Source organism: Leopardus geoffroyi, chromosome B1 (genome assembly GCF_018350155.1).
Source record: "Leopardus geoffroyi isolate Oge1 chromosome B1, O.geoffroyi_Oge1_pat1.0, whole genome shotgun sequence".
Classification (NCBI taxonomy): Eukaryota; Metazoa; Chordata; class Mammalia; order Carnivora; family Felidae; genus Leopardus; species Leopardus geoffroyi.
The window spans coordinates 8124329-8151849 of NC_059327.1; positions in this window are offsets into that span (position 1 = coordinate 8124329).

Genomic DNA, 27521 nt, shown 5'->3' on the forward strand with positions numbered 1-27521 from the left:
TGGACCCACTTTTCTCCATCTAGCTGCGACCGGATTCAGCCTTCAGCCTGGAAACCTGGGGTTGGCTCCTCCGGCCAGTTCTGTTTGGTTTTGAGGCTGGACAATGCTGATGGGGTTCCCGGAGAAGGCAGCTCAGGCTAGCGGCCCCGCTGGAGCGGCTCCCAGGGCCCGAACAAGCGGCCTCAGGGGACACTAAGCCACCAGCCGGGGCGAGTGTATGTAGCCGAGCTGTGTTCCCTGTCAGACGGCCCCAGACATCACCCTCTTCCCTGATCAAAGCTGAGCTGGTTGCTTTTCATTTAGCCTACGGGGGTGGACTTTCCGACAGGCCAAGGCTGCTTTCTCAATTCTCTGCTTCTGCTGTGAGCGTTCTCCTCAAGTAACCAATGTCAGTCTCCCTTCTCCCTTCCCTCCCCTCCCCTCCCCTCCCCTTGTGTTTCTCAAATCTTTTGTAATCTATGGGCCTCTTCTATCACTGAAACAGTATATTTTTATCAAGACTTTATTTTTTTTTTTAGAGCAGATGTAGGTATACAGCCAAATTTAGGAGAAGGCACAGAGATTTCCCGTATACTCTCTGACCGCTCCCCACAACCTCCCCCCATCAGCATCCTCCACCAGAGGGAACATATGTTAAAATTGATGAGCTTAAATCTATCATTATCGCCCCAGGTCCATAGCATTAACGTTCACTGTGGGTGTCATACATTCTGTGGGCTTGGACACACGTATTCACCACTACAGTGTCATGCAGAGCAGTCTCTCTGCCCTAAATGTCCTCCGTGCCCCATCTGTTCATCCCTCCCTCCCCCCTCTCCCCTCTGGCAACCACTGATCTCTTTCCTGGCTCCATAGTTTTGCCTTTTCCAGAATGTCACAGAGGTGGAAGCAGACAGTCTAGTCTTTTCCGATTGGCCTCTTTCACTTGTGATAGGCATTTAAGGTTCCTCCGTGTCTTCTCATGGCTTCATAGAGCATGTCTTTTCCGCGCTGAATAATATCCCATTGTCTGGATGAACCACGGTTTCCTTATCCGTTCACTTACTGCAGGACACCTTGATGGCTTCCAAGCTTTGGCAGTTAGGCACAAAACTGCTGTAAACATCTGGGTCAGGTTTTCGTGTGGGGATAAGTCCTCACATCCTTTGTGTGCGTATCAAGGAGTGCAGTTGCCGGGTCACATGGTAAGAGCATGTTTAATGTGTGAGAAGTTGCCAAACTGTCTTCCAAAGGGGCTGCACACTTTGCATCCCCACCGGCAGTGAGCGAGAGTTCGTGTTTCTCCACGTCGTCCCCAGCATTTGGTGTTCTCGGCGCTTCCAGATTCTGGCCGTTCTCACAGGTGTGCAGTGGGGTGTCCTTGTTTTGGTTGGCATTGCCCTGATGACAGACGATGTGGAGCGTCTTATCAAGTCCAGCCTTTCCTTTTTCCAGCTGGACATATGTTGCCCGGAAGTGCTCGCCCACGGCTTCCGAGGAAGTGGTGTGGCAGCTTGGGGTCAGAAGGCCTGGTTTCCAGACTGGGCCGAGTCTTCCTGAGCTGCAAGGATTGGAAACCCAGTCTTTCAGCTGTCACACTGGGGGTGTTGTGTCAGCAAATATCGAAGGCTCTCTCGAGTTCTCATCAATTGTAAAGATTTTTTACATGTTTTATTTATTAGGAGTTTTCATAATTCTATAAGGAGCTTTCCTAATGGTCAAAGCTTTTCCTCTTGGTCAATGTTCTTATCTGGGCAACACAATCAGCTTTGGCTGTTTAAGCAAGAGACGAGTTCCTTCTTCTTTTTTTAATATTTGTTTATTTTTGAGGGAGAGGGGAAGGGCAGAGAGAGAGAGAGAGAGGGAGACAGAATCCCAAGCAGGCTCCAGGCTCTGAGCTGTCAGCACCGAACCCAAAGCGGGACTCGAAGTCACAAACTGTGAGATCATGACCTAAGCCGAAGTCGGATGCTCAACCGACTGAGCTACCCAGGCACCCCTAAATAAGAGAGGAGTTTCTTGGGGCGCCTGGGTGGCGCAGTCGGTTAAGCGTCCGACTTCAGCCAGGTCACGATCTCGCGGTCCGTGAGTTCGAGCCCCGCGTCGGGCTCTGGGCTGATGGCTCAGAGCCTGGAGCCTGTTTCCGATTCTGTGTCTCCCTCTCTCTCTGCCCCTCCCCAGTTCATGCTCTGTCTCTCTCTGTCCCAAAAATAAATAAACGTTGAAAAAAAAAAATTTTTTTTTTAAATGCCCTCTACGGCTGGAGGGAATGTGAACAGGTAGAATCACATTGGAAAACTGGAAGTTTCCTGAAAAGTTTAACAGACACCTCCCACCCGATCCACTCGTTTCACTCTTAGGTATCTATCCGAGAGAAACAAAACGTTATGCTCCAAGACTCATGTACAAATGTTCACATTAGCTTTATTTGTAATATCCCAAACCGGAGAAAACCCGAAGGTTTATTGGCAGGGAAACCAATTAAAAAACACAAAACAAAACAGAACTTAGCATATCCATACCAAGGATATTACTCAGCAAAAAAATAAGTGATTATTGATATACACAGTCCTATGGGTACATTTAAAAATCATTATTCTGACTGAAAGAAGTCAGGCAGAGTCTATACAATATGATTCCGTGTATATAAAGTTCTAGAAATTTCAAACTCAGCTATAGGGACAGAAGGCAGATCAGTGATTGCCTGGGATTAGAAATTGAGAGGGACAGATTACAAAGAGAAAATTTTCAAGGAAACTTTCTAGTATAATTGAAATCTTGATTGTGGTGGTGGTTTTATGGATGTATATATATATGTCCAAAATGATCACATGTTGCAACTTTAATATGTAAAGTTTATTGGACTTTTCATTCAATATAAATGGAGATAAAATCCTATCTTTTCATTTGGATAATCTATATTCAGTATTTTCTATACTGTATTAAATTTCAAAATGAAAACGTTAACACTGAATACAATTTTTGTAGACCTTAAATTGGTGCTCTCTACTTTTTTTCTTAATTATGTAATTTTACATAAATTTTGGTAGATTAAAATTACTTATGATTTGGATACACTGGGAGTTTTCAAACTTTGTATATCCTCAGCTATACATATTAATTTGTGGTTTTCAACCAACAGGGAGAGTGACTTTGCGCTTTCCCCTTAGGGGACATTTGGCTGTGTCTGCAGACATTTTTGTTTGTCACACCCAGGAGGGTGCCACTGGTCTCTAATGGGTAGAGGCAAAAATGCTACTAGATGTCTTACAATGCATAGTCAAGCCCCACAACAAAGACTTATCCAGCTCACATGTCCATAGTGCCAAGGTTGACATGAATGCAAATTAGTAATTATTGATTATGTTGAATGGTAGAGACAAGAAATAATAAGTCAGTCTTGTTTCTTAGTGATAGAATAAAGTGAAAGTTTATAATTTGAGCTACACATTTAGTGTAACGCAATAGTACAGCACCTTTTTAAAATTAAAAAAAAAAAAAAAAGGCGTTTTTTTATTCCAAATGACAGAGTAACTCCTAAAGAGACTTAGAACAACTCCTAAAATTGTTGCTGATGAACAGTTATGTTTTTATGAAGAGATGGGACTGGATTACATTTCATAGTAATTTTAGCAGTGATAATGTCGTAAAATAGTTGAAACGATGGAAATAATGCGAAATGTTTCCACTGGCTCCTCAGCCCTTCTCTCAACAAACATTTTTCAACCCCTATTGTTTCTACTGTTAGTTTCATAGCAAATCTTTTCATGAAAGAACAAAATAAGTAAGGAAAATTATAGCATAATAAGTAGGGTAAGAATTTCCAGTACATTATATAATATTGTATTTTTTAATTATTAAAAAAAAACTATGTCGTTAGCATAAAAAAACAGCATTTCATGGGATTGACTTAGTAAATATTTTTATGAAGATAATGAATTTAATTATGCTTGTTAAACTCGGGCCTATTTCTTACGGTACATTTTTTAAACATTTGTATTCTTAAGACAGTTTGAACCTTCAGAAGTGTCCTATGTTTGGCTCTCTTACTCTCAGAGAATATGCTATTTGCCTTTTCATGATTTGGTTACCAATCTGGAACAGCCCTTTAGGGGAGTGCCATAGATTTAACTCTGTTGATGTCTTCCAAAGCCACTCCAAAGCTGAGACATAAACGTGGTAGCACAAGACTAATTTAAGATTAGATATGGGGTATCTCTCTAAATGTTGTTTTAGTTTGCCCCCTGGGAAAAGCAAAACTCTGCAGCTTAATCCTATTAATTAGCTTTTGACAAACACAGCTACAAACAGCTGAAAAATCCTCTCACTCTGGTGTACGGGGGAGGTTTAACAAAACGCTGATAACCATGGCTTGCCCTTACGGTCCCATTTCAGTAGCTTTTCCAACTCATTATTGTGGTGGCTTCCATTTTACAAAGCAGACCATCAGAGGGAAGGAGAGGCCAGGGGGTAACTTAAATGTTTCTCCAAAGGCCTGGCCATACGACATAAGCTCTAAACGTCTTAAGTCAATATATGGTTTCCACGTCTTGCAGAATCTGAAGTGGCTCCATGGCAACCATTTCCAATGCTCACTTCCCAGTCATGGCTCCAGGAAGGGGTGGGAAGCTTTTGTGGAACTAAATGGACGTAGCAGAAGGCAAGGCGAGATGGGCTTACGCTGACCCTACAATCAGCCACAAGGAGCCTTGTGGCTCAGAGGAATGGCCGACAGAAAACACCAGAAAGAAACACAGGAAGAGACAAGCCCAGGAGCCTATTGTCGCTGTGAAAAGAACATCAGAAGTGCAGTTCCCATGGGCTTTGTCTGTGTTCCGTAATTATTTTTAGGCAGCAAAGAAAAGACTTTGCTTTGGGGATTTGAATGAGTATCTGTAAAGGAAGAGGGTATATATGAGTTGTAAATAAAAACGGTCGGCCTCCGATAATAGGGTCAGTGGCCTCAAAATAACAGGACAATCGCCAGCCTGTTGTGGACGGCAAATTTTCCATGACAGTTTTTCCTTATTTATATTCTCGTACCACTAAAGTGGATTAGAAATAACCAGTCCTGTGAATTTCTGTAGCCAACCACAGCACTGACGTTTCAGTCTTCCTCTTTTCTCTTCCTGTTTTCTATTCTCCTGATTGTTTCCAGTTTATTTTGGTGTCTTCTGGATTTTAACATTAATTGAGAACTTCCTATACACTAGGCATTGGGTTAGGCACTTAAAAAATGTTTCTATTCTTTAATTCCGAACAATCTCCTGTGATGCTATTATTACACAACACATAGCTGTGATAAATGAAGCTTCCAAGCTTCAGTAATTACTCAGACGTTTAGCTGGTAAGTGGCAGTTAATAGAAATCTGCCTGTGTCCACGACCAAAACTGTGCCCGCCCAGTGCTTCCCCAATCCCCTGCCTCTGGCATCCTACTCTCTCCCCACGATGCCTGTCCTCTGAACGAGGGCAAACACCATTGCCCAGGTCCCGGGGTTCATCGTGTATCTGTGAGCTCCAACACTGAACTTCATCGTGGAACCACCTAAATTTCTTTCATATCGAAAGCAACTTGAAGAAAACGGATACTTGAATTGTGCATGGCTCTGTAGCAACACATGGTAAAACATCACCGCTGTGTTTGTTACAGACGTGATTTAAATGTCGTGTAGCTCGAATTGCCTTGGGTTTTACATTTCGAAATGGTGGTGGACATTGTGATATCAAGGGGAAGCTGTGATTGCTCTGGGGGCATTCTAAATTTTCATCGTAGGCTTCCTCATCCAAGAGAAATGTCACCCATGAAAGCAATGTAGATCCCACCTGAGAGGGAGAAAGGGTCATTTGGCGCTCAGCATGCTGAACATCTGGCAAATTCAGGGGTGATACAGTGACTGGGATCTGATATTGCCACTAGATTAATTAGTGAGGATGCTGCAGACTAATAAGTTAGAAACAGATGTGTGGATGTCTGGGGGAAATATGTCTGGTTCAACACACATTTTCTGAATGGCAAGTAGGCTACTTATGCTTTGTCTAGGGAGTTTTACCATCTAATGTAACTTATAAATAAATCATAGTGTGAGTCTGTGAGTGATATTTATATATTTTAATTATATAGTTTATAATTACATATTGCCATATGCTATCATGATGCACTGCGATGATATAATATACTCAGCTGTTGATTGCTACTTCTTGCCTTTTTCTAACACAGTCACGTGGTAACTGCCGCCCCAACTCTGTATTAGAATAGCCTAAGCTTCTCGTTGAAAGGAATCCTAACTATGCAAGGCCTAGTAATTTCGTTCCAGAATGTTATCTCTGAACTTTTATTAATGGTTAAAATCTCTTAAGATTTAGATAACCCAGAAACCTGGGATGTACCCAGGAAGTGCTTTCTTAGCACATTGTTTGCTAATGTGTGCTATTAACTCTCGATTGAAAAGAATGCTGTAATGGGTAAATGAAAATTGAAAGATAAATTGTGTCCCTCGTTTCTGTGCGACAAACGATTTCGATAGTTCACAGAGTGGCTGCATGTGACAGTCACATATAGGATTAAATAGTCTAAGTGATGGTCGAGTGATCTGAAAGAGTTGAGGTTAAAAGGAGGAATTGTTAGGAGGAGAAAATCACCGATATAGTTGAAGGGTGGGCACACTTACAGCTGGATCTCAGAAACTATGGAAGCAAAGAAAAAACTCTCGTCATATTTTATGTTGGCTTTATTCTTTCCTGTAGCAGAACAGCTTCCAAAAAATGACAGAGGACATGGCTCCTACCACTCATTCATCTCGGATCCATGGGGTCTCTACCACACAGGGATTGGCTCATGCCCAGTGACTCAAAGAATGACTCAGACTCATCAGCTCAGGTCATGTGCCCACCCCTAGATGAACTCACTGTGGCCATGAGAACACGTGGCCAAGAGAGTACAGTGCCTCGGATGAGCATAATAGCAGGTACCTATCACTTACTTATATGTACCATGTGCCAGGTACACAGAAGATAATGGACTCCATCTCACAACCCTGGGCTTTATTGTCATTATACTCATTTTACAGATGAGAAAACTGAAGCATAGAGAGTTTAAGTAACTTGCTCAAAGTCTGAGTAACTTGTGCAGCTAAGTGGTACAGCATTATTCCACACCTGGGTGATTTCTGAGCTTTGGTCCCATTGGAAAGCAAGTGGAGGTAAGGGCGTTTGAGATCCTTTGATTTCCTGTGGTTTACCCCTATTTTACGGTGACGCTGCTGGGCTGCTTCTTTCTTCCTTATTTTGCTGAAGGCTGCCTTCTAGATTCCTGGCTTAGGCTTCTAAACATGTGCTGGCCTTAGGTTTTATCTTCTGTCTTCAATGTGGTCATCCCATTAAACTCAAAATGTCCAAGCTACAAGGGATAGGCAGATGTCCTCAGGGCAATTAGTGGCTTTAGAGCCTGGATGCTTTTGTGGATTATACTTTCATATAATTTTTGATTTCCCCTTTTCTAGTCCAGATAAACATTTGAAGAAATTTCATGATACTCATTTTGGACTAAGAGTTGGCCTTTATGAATAGTCCTTGCCAGAAAACAAAGTCCTATTATAAATTAAATATGTGAGCACGAACAATAATTTTTGTTCATCGAGGATGAACACTTAGTGAAAGCTGATAAATCTATCATGTTATGCAATGATAGGCACAGGATATATCTCATTCTTAGCAGAAATGGCAACTTAAAAGGCAATCAATAGCTATAAAATCTCCCTGTCAGTCATATCTATCAATTTGTAGATTTGCAAATGATTTAGTGTTTATAAATGTCAGGTGTCTCCTAAAGAATTTTAATACAGAGATTGTGCTTAAACCTTTTGTGCAAACAGTATGCTTTATCCTGAACACCTGCTTTTCTTCCGCGAGTCTGGAATCTGGGTATATGCCAAACGGCTTATTCTTTCAGATTTCTTTAGGCAAAAATGGATCCCATTACTCGTATTGTTCCCGTTCATGCACCAATATATTTTGGCATTTGGTATTTTGTATTACATATAGAGCAACCTCATTATTTTAAAGAGTGGCTTGGGGGCACCTGGTGATTCAGTCAGTTAGGTAAGCAGGCCTGTCAGAAGATACAGTTCATTCCTGCTAGGTTGACTCTTTCCAACCCAGCCAGGAAACAGGAGTCAGGTGTACAACAAACATAAAATTTGGGCTGCCTAGATGGCTCGATCTGTTAAGCATCTGACTCGATTTTGGCTCAGGTCACGATCTCATGCTCTGTGGGTTCGAGCCCTGCGTCAGGCTCTACACCGATGGTGCAGAGATGAGCAAATTGGGAGACGAAGAGGCTGGAGGCGTAAAGCGTTCTTTGAATAAGCTGGAAATAAGCAAAACTAGGACTTATTTGAGAAACTCTAGATGTCAATTTATAATGGGTATGTTGTAAATAAATAGAAATGATCATCTTTGAGTCATGGACTGGCTCAGGGTTCCTTCACCTATAAGCCAACTGATACTAGCACGTGAGGGGAGTGTGATTCTCTTCCATTTTCATAAACATGGTGGAATATATTGGTAGATGAATGCTTCTGGAAAGCAACTAAAACTTTTATACATAACACAAAAAATATCGTCTCGTTGGTAAGAAAATAAGAAGTACTAAAGCCATGTCCTGAGAGCAAGTGGGAACACGGACAGGCTTGGAGATTATTTTTTGCTGAACTGAGTGAACTTAAACACAAGTTTTCATATACTCCATAGAGTGTTGTGATGGAAGTCATCAGACTCTGCTTCCTCAATAACTCTCAGACTCCAACAGGGCCATAGCCCGAGGATGAGGGAAAACCAGAAATAACCCCATTCTGCCACAAAAAACTTCAAGGAAATGCCTTCATTGTCATATTTCTCCTGAGCAGAAGGAAGAAAACTGTTCCCCTGAGAACACATAATGATAAACCTGTCTTCTCAGAGGATGACAGCCTGAATTCATACTGCCTGAGTGACATATACACACACAAACTAAAGCTATAAATTTGGCTTAGTGAGCCTGGACTGTATCTACAGAACCAAATGCCAACCTGTTCTGGAGAAAGACATCCCAGGCTTCAAAGTATTTCTACATATAATGTTCAAAGTTTACTGTGAGAGCGCTTCATAGTGAAATAAAATCACAAAAACGTATAAAGACACAGGACGCCATTAACAGCACCAGAAGCAAAACCCCAACAGCAAATATCAGTCCTGCGTATACAGCATCCATGGGAATTATGAGCCTTTTATAAAAGAAACAACTTTAAAATAATCATAAAGAACAAGAACAAGAAGATTAGGAAGACAAAGAATATGACACTTGAAGATTTGAATTTAAGTCACATTAAAAACTAAAGAAAATAAGCAGAATTCGGCCCAGACTAATAAAAGAAGGATAGAATGTATGATGGCAAGATTAAAGACACAGAAAGTTTAAGACTTAAGAATTCCTGATGGAGAAGTGGGGGAGAGTGAGGTGCAGGTAGAATGTCTGGGAACTTTCCAGAATTTGCAAGATGCTAAATCCAGATTCAAGAAGCCAATTTATTTATTTATTTGTTGATTGATTGATTTTTGAGAGAGATAGCACACACATGTGCAAGCAAATGGGAGGGGCAGAAGGAGAGGGGGAAAGAGAATCTTACGCAGGCTACCCACCCAGCACAGAGCCCAATGTGGGGCTTCATCTCACAACTGTGAAATTATGACCTGAGCTCAAATCAAGAGTCGGATGCTGACTGAGCCACCTAGGTGCCCCAAGAAGCCCAATGGCTTTTAAATAAAAAATAATACGATATAAATCTACACACGTACAAGAACAAATAAATGATATCTACATATAAGCACGTGATAGTAAACTTAAAAACCACCAAAAGCAAAAGCCAAACACTCTGAAGCCAACAGTCTGCATTGAACACCTGACTCTGCGTGTAATTGGTGTGATTATGGGGAAATTAATTAATCTCAGTCCTTCTTTTCTCCTTTATCAAATGGCGATGACCATACTATTTCCCCGAGAGTTACCATAAGGATGATTTGAAAGAGTATAGTAAAGTATTTGGAAAGTATCTGGAGCACAGTAAGTGTGTGTTATGATTATTATTTACCACTGTATACAACAGTAATGGCAATATTGTGAGAGGTTAAAAATACCTTAAATTACAGAAAAATAACCTGAAAGCCTTCAGTGATGAATAGAATCATGCTGTTTGGAAAAGGGTAAAAAAAAAAAAAATTAACTTTCGAACTTGATAAGTTGAATATGCGTGTTAAAATTTCTAGAGAAACCACCAAAAGAATGGAAAGAGAGTGAATACATTCCAAAAAAGTAAAGAAAAAAATGGAATGAGAATCCATTCAAAAGCTGACTTGGGGTGGGTTTAGCCGATGAGAAGCATTGTCAGGAAATTGGCAGGTGAAAGAATAAGAGAACTCGGTATTCCTCCCCTTCCCTTTCTACCTGGGATGTTCTCTGAGGCAGTGGCTGCTCTTCCAAAGGCACCAGCTCCCCCAGTGGACAGATGCACCATGGGTCCAGTTGTGGCCAGCCCACCCAGTCGGCTTGTACATCTGCCGTCTCCTTCTGCCTCGCTCTAGCCTGGGGAAGCTAATGACCTCCTCCTGGAGTAAAACTGTCTCCTTGTTAGTCATTCTTTTTCCACTGCCTGTGTGACCATACGTTAAATTATACCTGTTCAATTCTTAGTGGTTTCTGTTAGCTTTGTTGGCCCCTCCTTTATACGATAGTGAGAGATCCATCAAGATATGATGTAAAAGATAGTAAATATTTCATAATTCCTTAATTCCCCTTGGTCTGAGTCTCTGCTCAGTGAGCAACTTTCTGACTATGAGATTTGTTGCAAATGGCTTCCGTGAGAGAGAAAGCACACTAGTTATGCTTGAACACATATTTTATTCTTTTGGATTGTTATATTCTTGGGCTCCTGTAAACTTTGAAAACAGACTCCTGCTCTAGAAAGACAATTCTGCCATTGTTACTGATATTTAGATGTCTGATCTTATGATGTTAAAGACTAGAGCCAGAAGAAGGGTTCATTCTGTAAGTTAGGTCTTGTAGCTGAAAGTCACTTGGTCTGTCCCAGAGAGCCAGCAACCGGTACCATTTATTTGGATTTCTTTATGTGCATAATATTTTTATTTTTAAAGAGTGCTACTTTCTTTAGATATTTTGAGAAAGATAAGTACAATGATTTTCATGGTAGAAAATTCAAGGAACACTCATTTTTTTGATACAATAGAAGGATGGCTCTTGGAGGTCATAAATATTTTCTCTATCTCTATATAGACTTTCATGGAAAAGCAAAAGAATTTTAAAAGTCTTAAGTGAAAGACTTTTTACTATTTTAGGATGATCAAGTTTTTTTAAGCCCTTATCTTTTTATTAGGCAATCTAAAATTTTCCAACTCTAGCTGTTATAATTATGTAAACAGATGGAAAAGGCAATTTCACAATTATAACCGAACTTTGTTAAGCCATTTGCAACTCTTAATTAGTGTGCAAAACTTGGATGGCAATCCCCTCCTTTCCTCAATATATTGTCAATACAATGTAGACTGCCATTGCTTATTGGTAGCACATAGATGTACCTGAGAGGCAACTATAAAGGAGAGAGTTCATTGAAGGAAAATCTTGATGAGCTTCTTAAATGATGTATTTCTACCTCTGTGGCCAAGAATTTTCAACACAAGATTTCATGACACAAACAACTATTTCTAGTAAAATATTAGACTAAAAACGTTTGTCTTTGAGTTCAAAACTCAAAGATATTGGTGGGATGCCTGGGTGGCTCATCCAGTTAAGTATCCAACTTTTGATTTCAGCTCAGGTCATGATCTCACAGTTTGTGAATTTGACCCCTGCATCGAGCTCTGAGCTGACAGTGTGGGATGGATCCTGCTGGGGATTCTGTCTCCCCCTTTCTCTGCCCCTCCCCACTTGTTCTCTCTCTGTCTCAAAATAAATAAAAACCACTAAAAAAAAAAAAACCCTGCATGACATTGCTTTTCACACACCTTGTTGAATGCCAGTTCCTGTTTTAAAAAGGATATTAGAGATCTACATGGCAGATAAAAAGACTCAAAGTCTCATATTCTGATTGTAGAACACTGAATGGAGTAGAGCAAATGAGAATATAAAAATAGAAATTTCAAAAAGCAGCTTGTACAAAATATGTGACTTATTTGATGAGGAAGAAGTTTCTAATAATTATTTAAATGGTGGGATACACCGGGGAAGCAGAGGAGCCCCTAATTTAGAAAGCAAGATTACCATCTCATCTGCTTGTTCTGCTGTTAAAGAACCCAGTTAGAATGGATACAAATACATTTTGAGTGAGAAAATGAGTATTGGAGGAGAAAAGAGAAAAAAAAATGCATGGATATAAACTCATAGAGGATCAAAGTGTTAGTGCCGCAAGGAGCATTAGAGAAGTGTTTATTTTATTTATCAGATTCTTCCACGTGTAATAGATGGCATCCAGCAAGATGATGTAACGGCTCAGTAGCCAGTGGCGGGGCCTTCTTGGGAGCTTGCTGTCTCCTTGCCACTCAGAGGAAGGTGCAGGAGCCAGCAGCATCCGGGACCACCTGAGAACTTGCTAGAAGTGTGCAGACGCAGATTGCACTCCAGATCCACTCAACCTGAATTTGCATTTGAACAAGATTCCAAGGTGATTTTAGGCACGTTAAAATCTGAGAAGCGTTGCTCCATAGTGTCTCGTGTTGCTCTTTAGTTGTTTTCCACAGCTGTATTGCCTGAGAATGTATTATCCCCAAGGGCAGGAATTTGTTATCTGCTTATTTGTGTATCTCCTGCCAAGAAGTTTCGATAAGGTCGGGACAACATCTTCTATTCTTTTGTCATCTATTTCTTAGTGTACAAGAGAATACTTAGGGGAAAAAAATACACACACACACACACACACACATATAGTCCTCAACAAATATTAGTTCATTTGTGAGCAAGATTATTTTCTTAACTTACTAACCAGAATATTCAACATATACTACATCCCTGGAGAGCAAAGCTCTTTAAAAGAAATGGAACTACCAATAGACTTACTTGATTGTATGTGTTCTATCAGATCATGATGAATTGTAATGGGTGGAAAAAACCATCTTGAGAAAGTCACTTCAAATACTTTTTTGGAAGTAGGCAAGACATCCATAAATCATTTAAAAACAAACTCCAGAAGTCCGGCACAAAATATATACTTACTAAATACTTGTTGAATAGATAGAATTACCAAGCATGTCATTACTGAACATGTGTCTCTATAACATCAAAACAGAGAAATGAACTCAAAAAGTTAGGAGAGAAGTTAGGAGAAATGAACTCACTGATGGAATGTTTTTAGACTTCTTGATCTTCTGCCTGTGCTGTTTCCTGACAAACCAAAAGATTTTAGTTTTCTTTGGAAAGCAAAGCGTATGTGAATAATTTACTCACATTTCAGTGTTCTATCTGTAGACTGGTAGGTTCATAGATGTTGCCGATTGTCCTGTGCAACAAACACCATGAAGAAAACATGGCTGTGGGGTTGTGTTTATGGGATTTAGTGAGAAAGGTGCTGGGCTCAGGAACCAAGAGTAAGAAGTAACCCATTTCCAGCACATTGATAGAAGTACCTGCAAGCTTGTTTCTGTAGACTGTCTTCCATAGGATTTTCTACTTGGTGTCCTTGAGCTTACAAGCCCCTCTTCCTCGAGATGATTGAGTATAATCTATATTTATTCATGTATAACATTTAAAGTTCTTATTTTCTCCTATCTGAAGTGTCTTGGTGAAATGTAGTACTGAGACCTCATCAAAATAAAAAGCTTCTGCACAGCAAAGGAAACAATCAGCAAAACTAAAAGGCAACTGACAGAATGGGAGGAGATATTTGCAAATGACATATCAGATAAAGGGTTAGTATCGAAAATCTATAAAGAATTTATCACACTCAACACCCACAAAAACAAATAATCCAGTGAAGAAATCTGTAAAATAGGTGTACCTGGGTGGCTCAGTTGGCTGAGCGTCCGACTTCAGCTCAGGTCATGATCTCACGGTCTATGAATTCGAGCCCTGCGTCGGGCTCTGTGCTGACGGCTCGGAGCCTGGAGCTTGCTTCAGATTCTGTGACTCCTTCTCTCTCTGCCCCTCCACCTCTCACACTCTGTCTGTCTCTCAAAAATAAATAAACATTAAAAAAAAACATTAAAAAAAAAAAAAAAAGAAATGGGTAAAAGACTTGAATAGACACTTCTCCAAAGAAGACATCCAGATGGCCAACCGACACATGAAAAAGTGCTCAACATCACTCATCATCAGGGAAATACAAATCGAAACCACAATGAGATACCACCTCACACCTGTCAGAATGACTAACATGAACAACTCAGGCAACAACAGGTGTTGGTGAGCATGTGGAGAAAGAGGATCTCTTTTGCATTGTTGGTGGGAATGCAAGCTGGTGCAGCCACTCTGGAAAACAGTATGGAGGTTCCTCAAAAAACTAAAAATAGAACTACCCTATGACCCAGCAATTGCACTACTAGGCATTTATGCAGGGCATGTGGGTGTGCTGTTTTGAAGGGGCACATGCACCCCCATGTTTATAGCAGCGCTATCAACAATAGCCAAAGTATGGAAAGAGCCCAAATGACCATGGATGGATGAATGGATAAAGAAGATGTGGTCTGTATATACAATGGAGTATCACTCGGCAATCAAAAAGAACGAAATCTTGCCATTTGCAACTACGTGGATGGAACTGGAGGGTATTATGCTAAGTGAAATTAGAGAAAGGCAAAAATCATATGACTTCACTCATATGAGGACTTTAAGAGACAGAACAGATGAACATAAGGGAAGGTAAACAAAAATAATATAAAAACAGGGAGGGGGACCAAACAGAAGAGACTCATAAATATGGGAGCAAACTGAGAGTTACTGGAGGGGTTTTGGGAGAGGGGATGGGCTAAATGGGTAAGGGACATTAAGGAATCTACTCCTGAAATCATTGTTGCACTATATGCTAACTAATTTGGATGTCAATTTAAAAAAATAAAAAAATATAACAAGTAAATAAAAAAAAAATAAAGTGTCTTAGGAAGAAGGCATACAGGGAATGCTCATGTTTCACAAACACAAATGGTTATTAGAATGTTTGCCTCAGGGCACCTGGGTGGTTCAGTCGGTTAAGCGACCAACGTTGGCTCAGGTCATAATCTCACAACTCGTGAGTTTGAGCCCCGCATCAGGCTCTATGCTGAAAGCTCAGAGCCTGGAGCCTGCTTCAGATTCTGTGTCTCCCTCTCTCTCTATCCTTCCTTCGATCGTGCTCTCTCTCTGTCTCTCTCTCTCTCTCAAAAATAAATAAAATCATTTAAAAAAATTTAACAATGTTTTCTTCAACAACAGAGTTATTCGTTCCACAGAGAAGATTCTCTCCATCAGTTTAAGGAAGAGAAATCACAATATATTTCTAAATGTGTTCATATAGTGACGGCCCGTTTGTGCTTGCTACTGTAACTGTGTGACAATCAGAAGCAAAACACATAGACACTAAAGCAAGGAAATGAAAGTCTATTTAACTGAATAATATATATGCATGATATCCCACCCTTGAAATCTAACAATGGCACTGTAAGTTAACTGGGTAACAGGAGAGAAGAACTATGCGGAATAGAGTGGCCAGTGAAGCTGAAAAAGAAAACTAGCACTCAGCATTTGAACAGGTGAAGAGAGGTGCAAGATGTCGTAGGCAGAGGTAAACATCAGGAAGGATGATAAGGAGGAATAAATTATCACTTCTGGTTGTGGAACAATTCATGGCTTTACAATGTTTTCTATGGTGACCATAGTATCAGTATTCTTATTGAAGGATACAGGATACAGGATGTCAGGTGGAATGTAGGGGCACCTGAGTGGCTTAGTTAAGTGTCAGACTCCAGCTCATGTCATGACCTTGAAGTTCATGAGTTCAGGGGCCCCATGTTGGGCTCTGTGCTGACAGCTCAGAGCCTGGAGCATGCTTTGGATTTTGTGTCTCCCTCTCTCTCTGCTTCTCCCCTCCTAGTGGTGTCTGTCTGTCTGTCTCTCTCTCACTTCTCTCTCCCTTTCAAAATCAAACATTTTTTTTAAAAAGCACAGGATATATAAATTTTATATTCAGAGATATGGGAGTCAGAGATGTGCTTTGAAAATTTTAAATATTTAAGAAGTCCCTTCTTTGACCTCATTTACTGCTTTATAAATTGAACTTAGAGTCTCTCACTTACAAACATTGTGTCCACTGTAAGTTTTCTCTGATGTGTGGAAATGGAGATGTGTGGTGCTGCTGTAACTTCCCATGGACCGCTGCTGAGGACATTGGATGGTCTCTCGTGCTAAAGCCAGATGTAGCACGGTTCTCGGTTTGCATAGTATCTCATACTCTTCATTCCCAAGTATACTTCCATGTATATTATTTTCATTGATCTTAAAGTAACTTTAGATGAAGGGAAAATAAAGGCAGGAACAAAGATCCCTTGAAGAGGGAACATTTACCGTAGCCCAGAAATGTTATCACAATGTCACATGATGTCACTGTGTGCCAGCAGCATTCTGTGGTACCCATTGAAGGCTGAACATTCTGTGGAAGGAATGATGGAAAACAAACACTTTGACAGAACCTAAATAGACTCTATTTTTCGGGGAATGAGAATACGAGCTATCTTTACTCTACCAGAGATATATATGAGAAAGACCCTAAGATTGAAGAAGACTGTTCCCAAGGAAGGTTTCTCTTCTGTTAAGTATTTTGCTTATCTACTATGAAAGACTCTGAAGTGGTGCTAGTTTTAGATAAAGCTTAAAGCCTTGATGACAAGAGAGTAATGAATTTTGACAATCACTGGTTTAGTATTTTAATGAAAGTGGAAAAAAGGAAAAGGAAAGGCCTTTTAACCAGAAAAATTGAAAATAAATTTTATAAAATTAATTTAGCAAAAAGATTCCAAACTTGTGTTAACCTTTAAACTCATCCCCACTGCAGTGACACACGTTTTTAAAGCAAGCACTCAGAAACTCTCTAAAGTCAATGCAGTCTATGGGGAATTATCCAGTGAAATGGATTTTGTAAGAAGTGTCTTTAAAGTGTTCCTGTGAATAATCACTTTTTAAAAAACTTTCCAAGATTTTAGAGGGAAGGAAATTTTTACTATTGGAAAATTATGTTTCTGAGAGCTATACTGAAAATGGTAATCAGTATTCAATCCATTTTCTAAGGAACTTTGGCAAAATTCTACAGATATATCTGTATGATATAATGACAGTACTCGGTTAAATGTTTTTCTTTTACTTTAGTGTTTATTGTTATTGAAACTCATTATGAATCCCAAACATGCCGGAAACAAAATGGAGTGTTGAAGCTTTATAGGTATTTGAGTTGTATCTATCAAAAGACAACATCAATGAAAAGGTAAAGATTCTACTAAAAGGCAAAATCTACTAAAAGATTCTAGTAAAAATCTATCTTTATTTCTACCAGGCCATATGAATTGTATGAATCATTCTTAAGATTTTTTTTGTCTGTTTCACACAACTCATTCCTGGTATTTATCAGAGGGCATTCAGCAACAGAGCTCCATTTGTCAGGTGAATATGGCATTCTTACCAGTTTGGGGGTCCTTCATGCAGAGGGACACACATTCTGGTGTGACTTTGTATGAAGACAGTGAGTGGGGTGGGACACAGGGAAGATTAGCAAAACACTTGGAAATGAAGATATTGAAGCTGTAATGCCATCAGATCAACTTTTCCATCTGGCCCAACTTGGCAACCATGTGAGTATCTCTGTTTTGCCAAAATATGACTAAAAATTAAACATGAAATTTTCTGGAGCTAGATCTTGGGCAGACCAAAATGATCTCAGAAAAGGAATGGGGGGACAGTATATTTCTAATTAATGTAAATTCATTGTTGGTTAAGATGTTTCCACAGCTTTATAAAAACAATTCACTTATACGGATGTTGCTAAGGGATTTGTAAATTCAATAATATCTACAATCATAAGCAAATATCTTGTTTATGGTAAAATAATATAAAACAATGGATTCCCCCATATCGTCATGCTGTTGGCACATCATCAATGAGGAGATGACTTTATTAATTATTTCAAATAGAGTGATGCATATCAAAGAATCTGTGAGTTTGAGACCACATTTATAATCCACAAGCTGAAAGAGAAAAGCTTTCAGCTCTGAGATATCCAAACAATATAGTAGAGTTGATTGGCTTTCAATTTCTAATCAAGTAACCATTTAAAACTTCTACCTGGGTTGATTTATACCTAATAATACAAAGAGTGATGACACTAGAAGATATTGATGGTCTTGAGAAGAGTGCTATAGCCATAAATTCTGCATAAATTCCAGTATAACTATTAGGAATTTAAATATCTGTAAAAGCTAAAGCTTCCTTGTCTATCCTTCCATTTGGTAGCCATGTAGATTAAGCATAAACCTGCAAATATAGTGACCTGCATAACTAGCAGAGGATTTCTTCCTTGCTTAAATACCTTTCAAGCTTCCTTTCACATGAGTTAACTGGCCCTTAATAAACCAATCAATTATGGTCTCTAAGATAGATAGATAGATAGATAGATAGATAGATAGATAGATAGATAGACAGTCTAATCCCATTTAAAGTAAACTGAGAGGGAGAAGGAAATATTTCTGCCCATTTATCGTCTCTGTCCATAAAAGCAAGTCTTCCAATACATCTTTCATAGCCTCCTATGACTTATTTACCCAATGCAGGAGGGATGCTAATCTGATTCATCAGAACTTGAGTTATTAAGTAACAATTTATTAGCTTTCAGAATAAGTTTATATATGAAAGGGAGCCTGGGGATACTTTAAAGGATAATCCATAAAATTATCAAAGGATTTCTCAGCAGAAATTTTGCAAGCAAAAAGGGAGAGGGATAATTATATGCAAAGTGTTTAAAGAGAAAAAACTGTCAACCAAGAATACTGTATATAGCAAATTGTTCCTTAAAAATAAAGGAAAAATTAAGACTTTTTCAGATAAGGAAAAGCTGAGGCAGCTCATTATCATTAGACCTGCTCTTCAAAGTCTTTGATTGACCTGTCTATCAAAGTAAAATGAAAGGGGGATGCTTGGGTGATTCAGTTGGTTAAGCATCTAACTCTTGGTTTCGGCTGAGGTCATGATACTACAACTCATGAGTTCAAGCCCTGTATTGGGCTGTATGCTGACAGTGCAGAACCTGCTTGGGATTCTCTCTCTCCCCTTCTCTCTTTGCCCTTCCCCTACTTGTGCTCGCTCTCTCTCTCTCTCTCTCTCTCTCTCGGAATAAATAAACAAACTAAAAAAAAAAGTAAAATGAAAAGATGGTAGACAGAAACATGAACCCATACGTAAATATAAGGTTCTCCAGTAAAGGTAAGTACCTGGACAAATGTAGTAACCTGTGCCATTAAAACTTTAGTGCAGAGAATTTAAATGACAAAAACAAAAACCATACATAAATCTATGTTAATGGATATACTGGTAGCAATAATATAAACTGCAGGAGTGGTGGAGCTAAAAATGAAGGGAGTATTGTATGTGATTGAAGTTAATCTGAAATAACATGTTGTAACTTCAAGATGTCTCACATAATTGCAGTGGTAACCATGAAGACATTCTCTATAAAATATACAGTAAGAAAATGAGAAGGGAACAAAGGATGTCATGACAAAAAAATCGATGAAACACGAAAGAAGACAGTAAGGGTAGTAGTTATTTTAAATGTGAATAGATTAACTGTCTAATCAAAAGGCATAGGTTGAATGGATTAAAAAAAAACAAAACAGAGTTAAACTGTATGCTGTCCATAAGAGACTCCTTTTAGATCTGAAGATACACATAGGTGGAAAGTAGAAGGATGGAAAGCGATATTCCATGAGAATGGTAACCAAAGGAAAGGAAGGGTGGCCGTGCTAATATCAGACAAATTAGACTTTAAATCAAAAGCTTTTATAAAAGACAAAGTAGGCCATTATATAATGATAAAAGTGTCACTTCACCAATAAGAGATAGCAATTATAAATATTTATGCATCGAACCTCTGAGACTCCTAAATATATGAAGCAAACTTTGATAAAATTGAAGAGAGAAATAGATAGGAACATGATAAGAGTAGGAAACTTCAACATCCCACTTTCGATAATGAGTAAAACAACCAGACAGAAAATCAATAAGGAGATAGAGGACTTGAACAACAGTATAGACCATCTAGACTTTAGAACACTCTACCCAACAACAATAGAATATACATTGCTCTCAAGTGCAGTTGGTATATTCTGCATGATACCCCGCATGTTGAGACAGAAAACAAGTCTTAACAAATTCAAGAAACTTCAAATCATATAAAATGCCTTTTTCTGTTAACAGTGGAATAAAACTAGAAATCAATAGCATAAGGAAAACTAGAAAATTTACAAATATGTGGAAATTAAACAATATACTCTTAAACAACCAGTAAGTCAAAGAAGAGGTCACAAGGGAAGTAGAAAATACCTTGAGATAAGTGTAAATGAAAACACAAAATACCAAAACATGCAATTCTCTGAAAGCAGTGCTAAAAAAGAACTTTATAGCTATAAATGCATACATTTAAAAAGAAGATACCAAATCAGCAACTTAACTTTACATTTCAAGAAACTAGAAGAAAAAAATTGAACTCAAAGTTAGCAGGAAAAAATAAGACTAGAGCACAGGGATAACTGAAATAGACTAGAAAAACCATAGAAAACAACAAAACCAGAGTTAATTTTTTGAAAATATAAACAAAATTGAGAAACCCTTAGCTATACTCAGAAAAAGAGAAGACTCCAAATAATTAAAATCAGAAATGAAAGACAATACATTACAACTGATGCCACAGAAATGAAAAGGATTATGGGACTACTATGAACAATTGTACTCCAACCATTTAGATAAACTGAAAAAAAATGGGCAAATTCCTAGAAACACACAATTTACCAAGACTGAATCATAAAAAATAGAAAGTCTGAACAGATCAATAGCAAGAAAGGAGATTGATTCAGGAATCTAAAATCTCCCCATAAAGAAAAGACCTAGATCAGATGGCCTCACTGGAGAATTCTGCCTAACATTTAAAGAAGAGTTAGTGCCAATTCTGAAACACTTGAAACACCAATCCAAAACAACAGAAGCAGGAGGAATACTTACACGCTCATTCTAGGAGGCCAACATTACTCTGATACCAAAACCAGACAAAGATACTTATATAAACAAAAACAAAACAAGACAAAAACAAACAAAAAAAAACCCAAGCAGCCAAACAAAGAACACCTACAGACCAATATCTCTGATGAATATTGATGTAAAATCCTTAACAAAATGCTAATAAAGAGACTTTAACAATGCATTAAAAGAATTAGACACCTTAACAAAGTGGAATTTATTCTAGGAATGCAAGGATGGTTCAACATATGAAAATCAATTCGTGCAATACACCACATTAACAGAATGAAGGATAAAAATTATATGATCCTCTCAATTGATGGAGAAAAAGCATTTAACAGGATTCAGCACCCTTTTGTGATAAAAACACCCAACTAGGAACAAAGGGAAACCACTTTGATATAATGAAGACCATTTATGAAAATCCCACAGCTAACATGATACTCACTGGTGAAAGACTGAAAGCTTTTCCTCAGCAGTCAAGGCAAAGAAGCCCATTCTTGCCACTTCTATTCAATTATAATATTGGGAGTCCTAAGCAGAGCAATTAGGCAAGAAAAAGAAATGAAAAGTATCCAAAGTGGAAATGAGAAAGTAAAATTATTTCTGTTCTCAGATGACATCTTATATATAGGAAACCCTAAAAATCCCCCCCCACACACACACATGCACAAATGTTAGAACTAATTAACAAATTCAGCACAGTTGCAGGTTACAAAATCGACATACGAAATCAGTTGTGTTTCTGTACCCTAACAACAATCTACCTTATAAGGAAATTAAGAAAACAATTCCACTGACAATAACATTAGTAAGAACAAAATACTTAAGAATATTGTTAACCAAGGAGGTGGAAGACGTGTACACTGAAAACTATAAACGTTGCTGAAAGAAATTTAAAAAGACACAATAAATGGGAAGGTGTCTCATATTAATAAATTGAAAGGCTTGATAATGTTAAAATGTCTGTATTATCCAATGCAATATTTACATTTAATGTAATTATCAAAATCCCAATGGCATGTTTTACGGAAATAAATTCTTCCTAAAATTTGTATGAAATACCAAAGGATTCCAAATAGCCAAAACAAGTTAGAAAAAGAGAAATAAAGTTGGAGCACTTAAATTTCTTGATTTCAAAACTGCAGTAAACAAAATAGTGTTGTACTGACATAAAGAGAAATAGACCAATGGAATAGAGACCCAAGAAATTAATCTTTGTGTATATGATCAAATGATCTTTGATATGAGTGCTGAGATCACTCAGTGGAGAAAGTGTCCTCAAAAAATTGTGTTCAGAAAGTTGGATATCTGTATACAAAAGAATTAAGTTGGACCATTATCCTATGTCATAAACAAAGTTATCTGAAAATGAATTAAAGATCAAAATGTAAGACCTAAAACTCTAAAATGCCTAGAAGAAAACATAGGGGAAAAACCTCATGACATTTAACTTGGCAATGATTTCTTGGATATGACATCAAAACCACAGATAACAAAAGCAAAAATAGAGTAGAGGGACTACATCAAACTTAAGAACTTTTGTACATCAAAAGGAGACAACCGCCCCCCGTTCATGCTCTGTCTCTGTCTCAAAAATAAATAAACATTAAAAAAAATTAAAAAAAAAAAATATATATATATATATAATCACTTTTTTTTTTTTTTTAATTTTTTTTTCAACGTTTATTTATTTTTGGGACAGAGAGAGACAGAGCATGAACGGGGGAGGGGCAGAGAGAGAGGGAGACACAGAATCGGAAACAGGCTCCAGGCTCTGAGCCATCAGCCCAGAGCCGGTCGCGGGGCTGGAACTCACGGACCGCGAGATCATGACCTGAGCCGAAGTCGGCCGCTTAACCGACTGAGCCACCCAGGCACCCCTATATAATCACTTTTAACCAATCCCCTACTGTCTGGAAACTCCCATTTCGTTGTAAAGAATTGATAACTTCCTCATTGTCACTTTCTAACCATCCCCCCACCCCCTGCACCTCCCACCCCATAACAAGAAGCTTCTGAGCTTCCTACCACTTTCAGGTTGAAGTTTCCCTGTTGGGAGAACAGTTTTTCTGGCTCAATATAGTATTCATATCAAATAAAGCTCTTTGAATTTTCTTTGGATACTGAAATAGTACTTTAAAACAATGTTGGCAGCCAAATTATGGAAAGAGCCTAAATGTCCATCAACTGATGAATGGATAAAGAAATTGTGGTTTATATACACAATGGAGTACTACGTGGCAACGAGAAAGAATGAAATATGGCCCTTTGTAGCAACGTGGATGGACTGAAGAGTGTTATGCTAAGTGAAATAAGCCATACAGAGAAAGACAGATACCATGTTTTCACTCTTATGTGGATCCTGAGAAACTTAACAGAAACCCATGGGGGAGGGGAAGGAAAAAAAAAAAAAAAAAGAGGTTAGAGGGGGAGAGAGCCAGAGCATAAGAGACTCTTAAAAACTGAGAACCAACTGAGGGTGGATGGGGGGTAGGAGGGAGGCGAGGGTGGGTGATAGGTATTGAGGAGGGCACCTTTTGGGATGAGCACTGGGTGTTGTATGGAAACCAATGTGACAATAAACTTCATATATTGAAAAAAAATAATAAAACAATGTTGGCATTCTGCTGGCTCTTTGGGGGTTTTTTGCAGCTTTTGTTGAGAGCTTTTTCAACTAAAGTGAAAGTATGCTACGAGACAAATATAAAGCTAAATGATGCAGATAGAAAAATGAAGTAGTAAAAGTTTGAGTGAGGAACACAGCACAATTATCGAAAACATGTAATGCTTTGTGGATCTATGTGCCTTGAACACTGAGGAAAAATTAACGTTCTTTGTTTTATTGCTTAGGGAAGGCCATGCAACAACAAATAAAGCTTCCCTAGTGCTATCCATCATTGTAAGATCACGCTGCACTTGTAGAAAGGGAAAATATCTATCGATTGCGGACTCTCTGTTGTTCCATCATTTTCTGACTTAATGATAATGATTATCATTATATTTCTGACTTAATGATAATGATTATTTGAAGACATACACTGTCTTTATTATAATATCTGGAAATTTCCCTACGTGCTTTGGACAAAATCAAGTAATTTTTTTTAAGTTACTTAAACTTAAAAAACAGAACAAAACAAAGGCCATTCCCTCCTCTCCTGCCCTGAATCTCTCTCACTTTTTGAAAGATTTTGCTAGTCGTCTCTTTGCTTCTCTATCAGCGTTAGTTACTTCCTCTCTACTCTGAAATTATTCTCATCCATACTTAACCATCTCAGAAAACAACAAAACGAATCTTCCTTGCTTCTCTCATACCAACTCTCTCTCTCTCGATCTCTTTCCTTGCTTTCATAAATAATTTGCCAAAAGCGTTACTTGCAAATGATATTTTTACTTCCTTTTCCCCAGTTCCTCTTCAAATTACTGCAGTCTGGTTTGGTCACAATGTGCAACAGAAACTGCTATGGTCAAAATGACCAGCAAAATCCAATAAATATCTGTCCACTCTCATCAGATTCAAACCATCTGCAATTGTTGACCAATTCGAAGATTCTTCCACCATTCTTCCTTTGGGCTTTCTGTGTTACCTTTCACATGTTACCTTGCCAGCTACTCCTCATTCTCGGTTGCTGGTGCCATCTTTAATCCTTGACCCAGCAGTGAGACCTCAGCCTTCTCTCCAACCACAATCAGCCAGGAAGCTTCAGATAACCACTATGAGGTGAAGAATAGGAAACGTACAGTCATGACCTCCCCCGATATCCAAAGTTATTTATTTAACTACTACTTGGCATTTCCACGTGGATATCTCACCAGACCTTCAACTGACCTTTTCTTGCCCTTTTCGTACCCTCCAAACCTGTTCCACTTCCAGTTTTCCCTTAGAAGTAAGTGCTATTACTGTCTATTCCCTTGTTTCGGCCGGAATCATCCAGTCAAATGGGTTTGTCCTGGGTTTGCCCTCCCTTCTCTTATGTGTCACTTCATGTGTTTCAACAAATCCTATGATTCTAACTCCAGAATACATTCTCAAATCAATCTAACTCTCTCTGTCTTCAGAACCTTTCCCTTACACCATGCCCTCTTTTTCTCTTGCCTGAAATACTATAATCGCCTGGGGATGTAGGTTCCCAGATAGAAATGTGGGACATTTGAGCTTCGTAACTGAAGCAAGTTTCATAAAGGGATTATATTTACAAAGCTCTGGAAGCAAGAGATAGTACAAGGGGACTAGAAACAAGGGGACAAGGGTCAAGAAAGGGTTTTTGGAAGCTGGACAGAGAGGTGAGCACTGAGGGCCATAGTGCAGGTACATTGGCCTCCAAAAGAGGGCCGTGGCCAGATTTGGCAACCTAGCGGAGAATAAGCCAGGGGAGCAAATGCTTTGATTGTACTCTCCTCCCTTTCTCTCATTTCCTGCCCACAGTCCCCATTGGCCAAGTAGAACTGGCAGCCGCAAGGAGATGCTCTTAGTGTTGCAAATCTGTGTGGTCAGCCTCCTAGGGCGCGGGAGGATGGAATAAAGGTGGAGAGAGGACCTCTGGGGGTCAATAAGAATATGTCAACCATAGTCTCCTCTAACTTCTGATTTCTACTCTTAGTACTCATCCTTTTAGCACATAGAGTGGGTCTACTTAAAGGTCCATCGGTTTCCTTATTGAACTTAAAGTCCAAGACTGTCTTTGAGGTCTGTTAGACCCAAGATAGTTTGGCTCATGCTCCTCTCTCCAACCTCATTTCCATTCACTTCCTTTTATGCTTAATCCATAGAAGTCACCTCGTCCCTGTTTTAGCTTCTCTAACACAGCAAGCTCTGTCTCCCTATCTGGAGCACACTCCCCTACAATATCCTGCTCTGCCCGTAGCTGAGTCCTTCTCATCTTTGAAGTTCCAACTTAAATGTAGGGTCCCCAGCAAGGACTTCTTAGCTTGTTCTGTCTTGTGTAGGTGCAGGTATCCCTCTTATTATCCTCTGTCATATCATTTTGCTTGTTTACTAAATTATTTCTAGCTCAGCTGTCCACCCATTTGTTTGTTTGTTTGTTTGTTTGTTTGTTTTTTATCTCCCTCACTATAAATCCCATATAGCTGGGATCACAGTGACCTCAATCACTATTTCACTGTTATGGCCCCACACAATGGGGGACAGACAGTGGGTAACCACAAATGTAGTTAAACTAATAACCAAATAAATTAAAAGTTGTACATTTTTACAAAGTTTCTAGCAACAAATACTGAAGTGATCGCCTGCCAAGTAACTGGCTCAGGTGGAGTCCAAATTTGCAGACTTGACCTCATTAGCACCACCCCCAAATGATTGGATGAGATTCATGGTTTGGAGTATTTCTTATAAAAGAAATACTCTGATAGCTCAGCTACAAAAACTTCCTTTTTCTCTTTGCTGTAGGAGTAAAATCAGGCTGGAATAAGACAGTGATGAAGGCTCAAACTCCTCAGAGCTGTAAAAGATGTCATAAGTCTTATGTGCTGATAGTTCATTTAACTCATCACCTCCTCACAGTGGGGGGAAAAAAGACAGAAAAGGACTTGAAGTCTTTACAGCTGGCAAACCTTCTCCTCCTCCTTCAGACTGTTCCAAAGAGCACCTTTTCTTGTAGGGTTATATTCTTCATCTTTGTCGGGCTGTGAAAGAAAGGATTATTCATAAGATTCTTGAGAGTTTAAAGCCAATGCAATATTTTATCCAATATTTGAACATTTCTCCAAGACCCACGGTCTTCTAGGGATTATCAAGGATGTAAAAGAAAAGTATAGTTTAGTTACAAGCTTCTGGGGCACATAGGTGGCTCAGTCCATTAAGCATCCAACTCTTGCTTTCAGCTCAGATCATGATCTCAGGGTTCCTGGGATTGAGCCCCGCAACGGATTCTGTGCTCACAGTGCAGAGCCTGCTTGGTATTCACTCTCTCCCTCCTTCTCCCTCTCTCTTTGCCCTTCCCCTGCTCTTTCATTCTCTCTCCTCAAAATATATAAATAAACTTAAAAGAAAAAAAAAAAAAACAAAAAACAAGCTTCCAGAAGAGTAACAGCTTCTTCTATGACTGACAAATGGAATACTGATGATATAGGTAATAAACATCTGCAGTGGTGAGGTCCCAGGACTCCAGATTCCCAGGAACAATATCAATCTTCTCTAGTAAGTAAAACACCTGTAACAGCGACCAAGTACCTGCTAAGGAGTAACAGCCTTGTCATGATTGTAGAAGGTGATAATGCTTGCTTTCCAGAAAGTATCA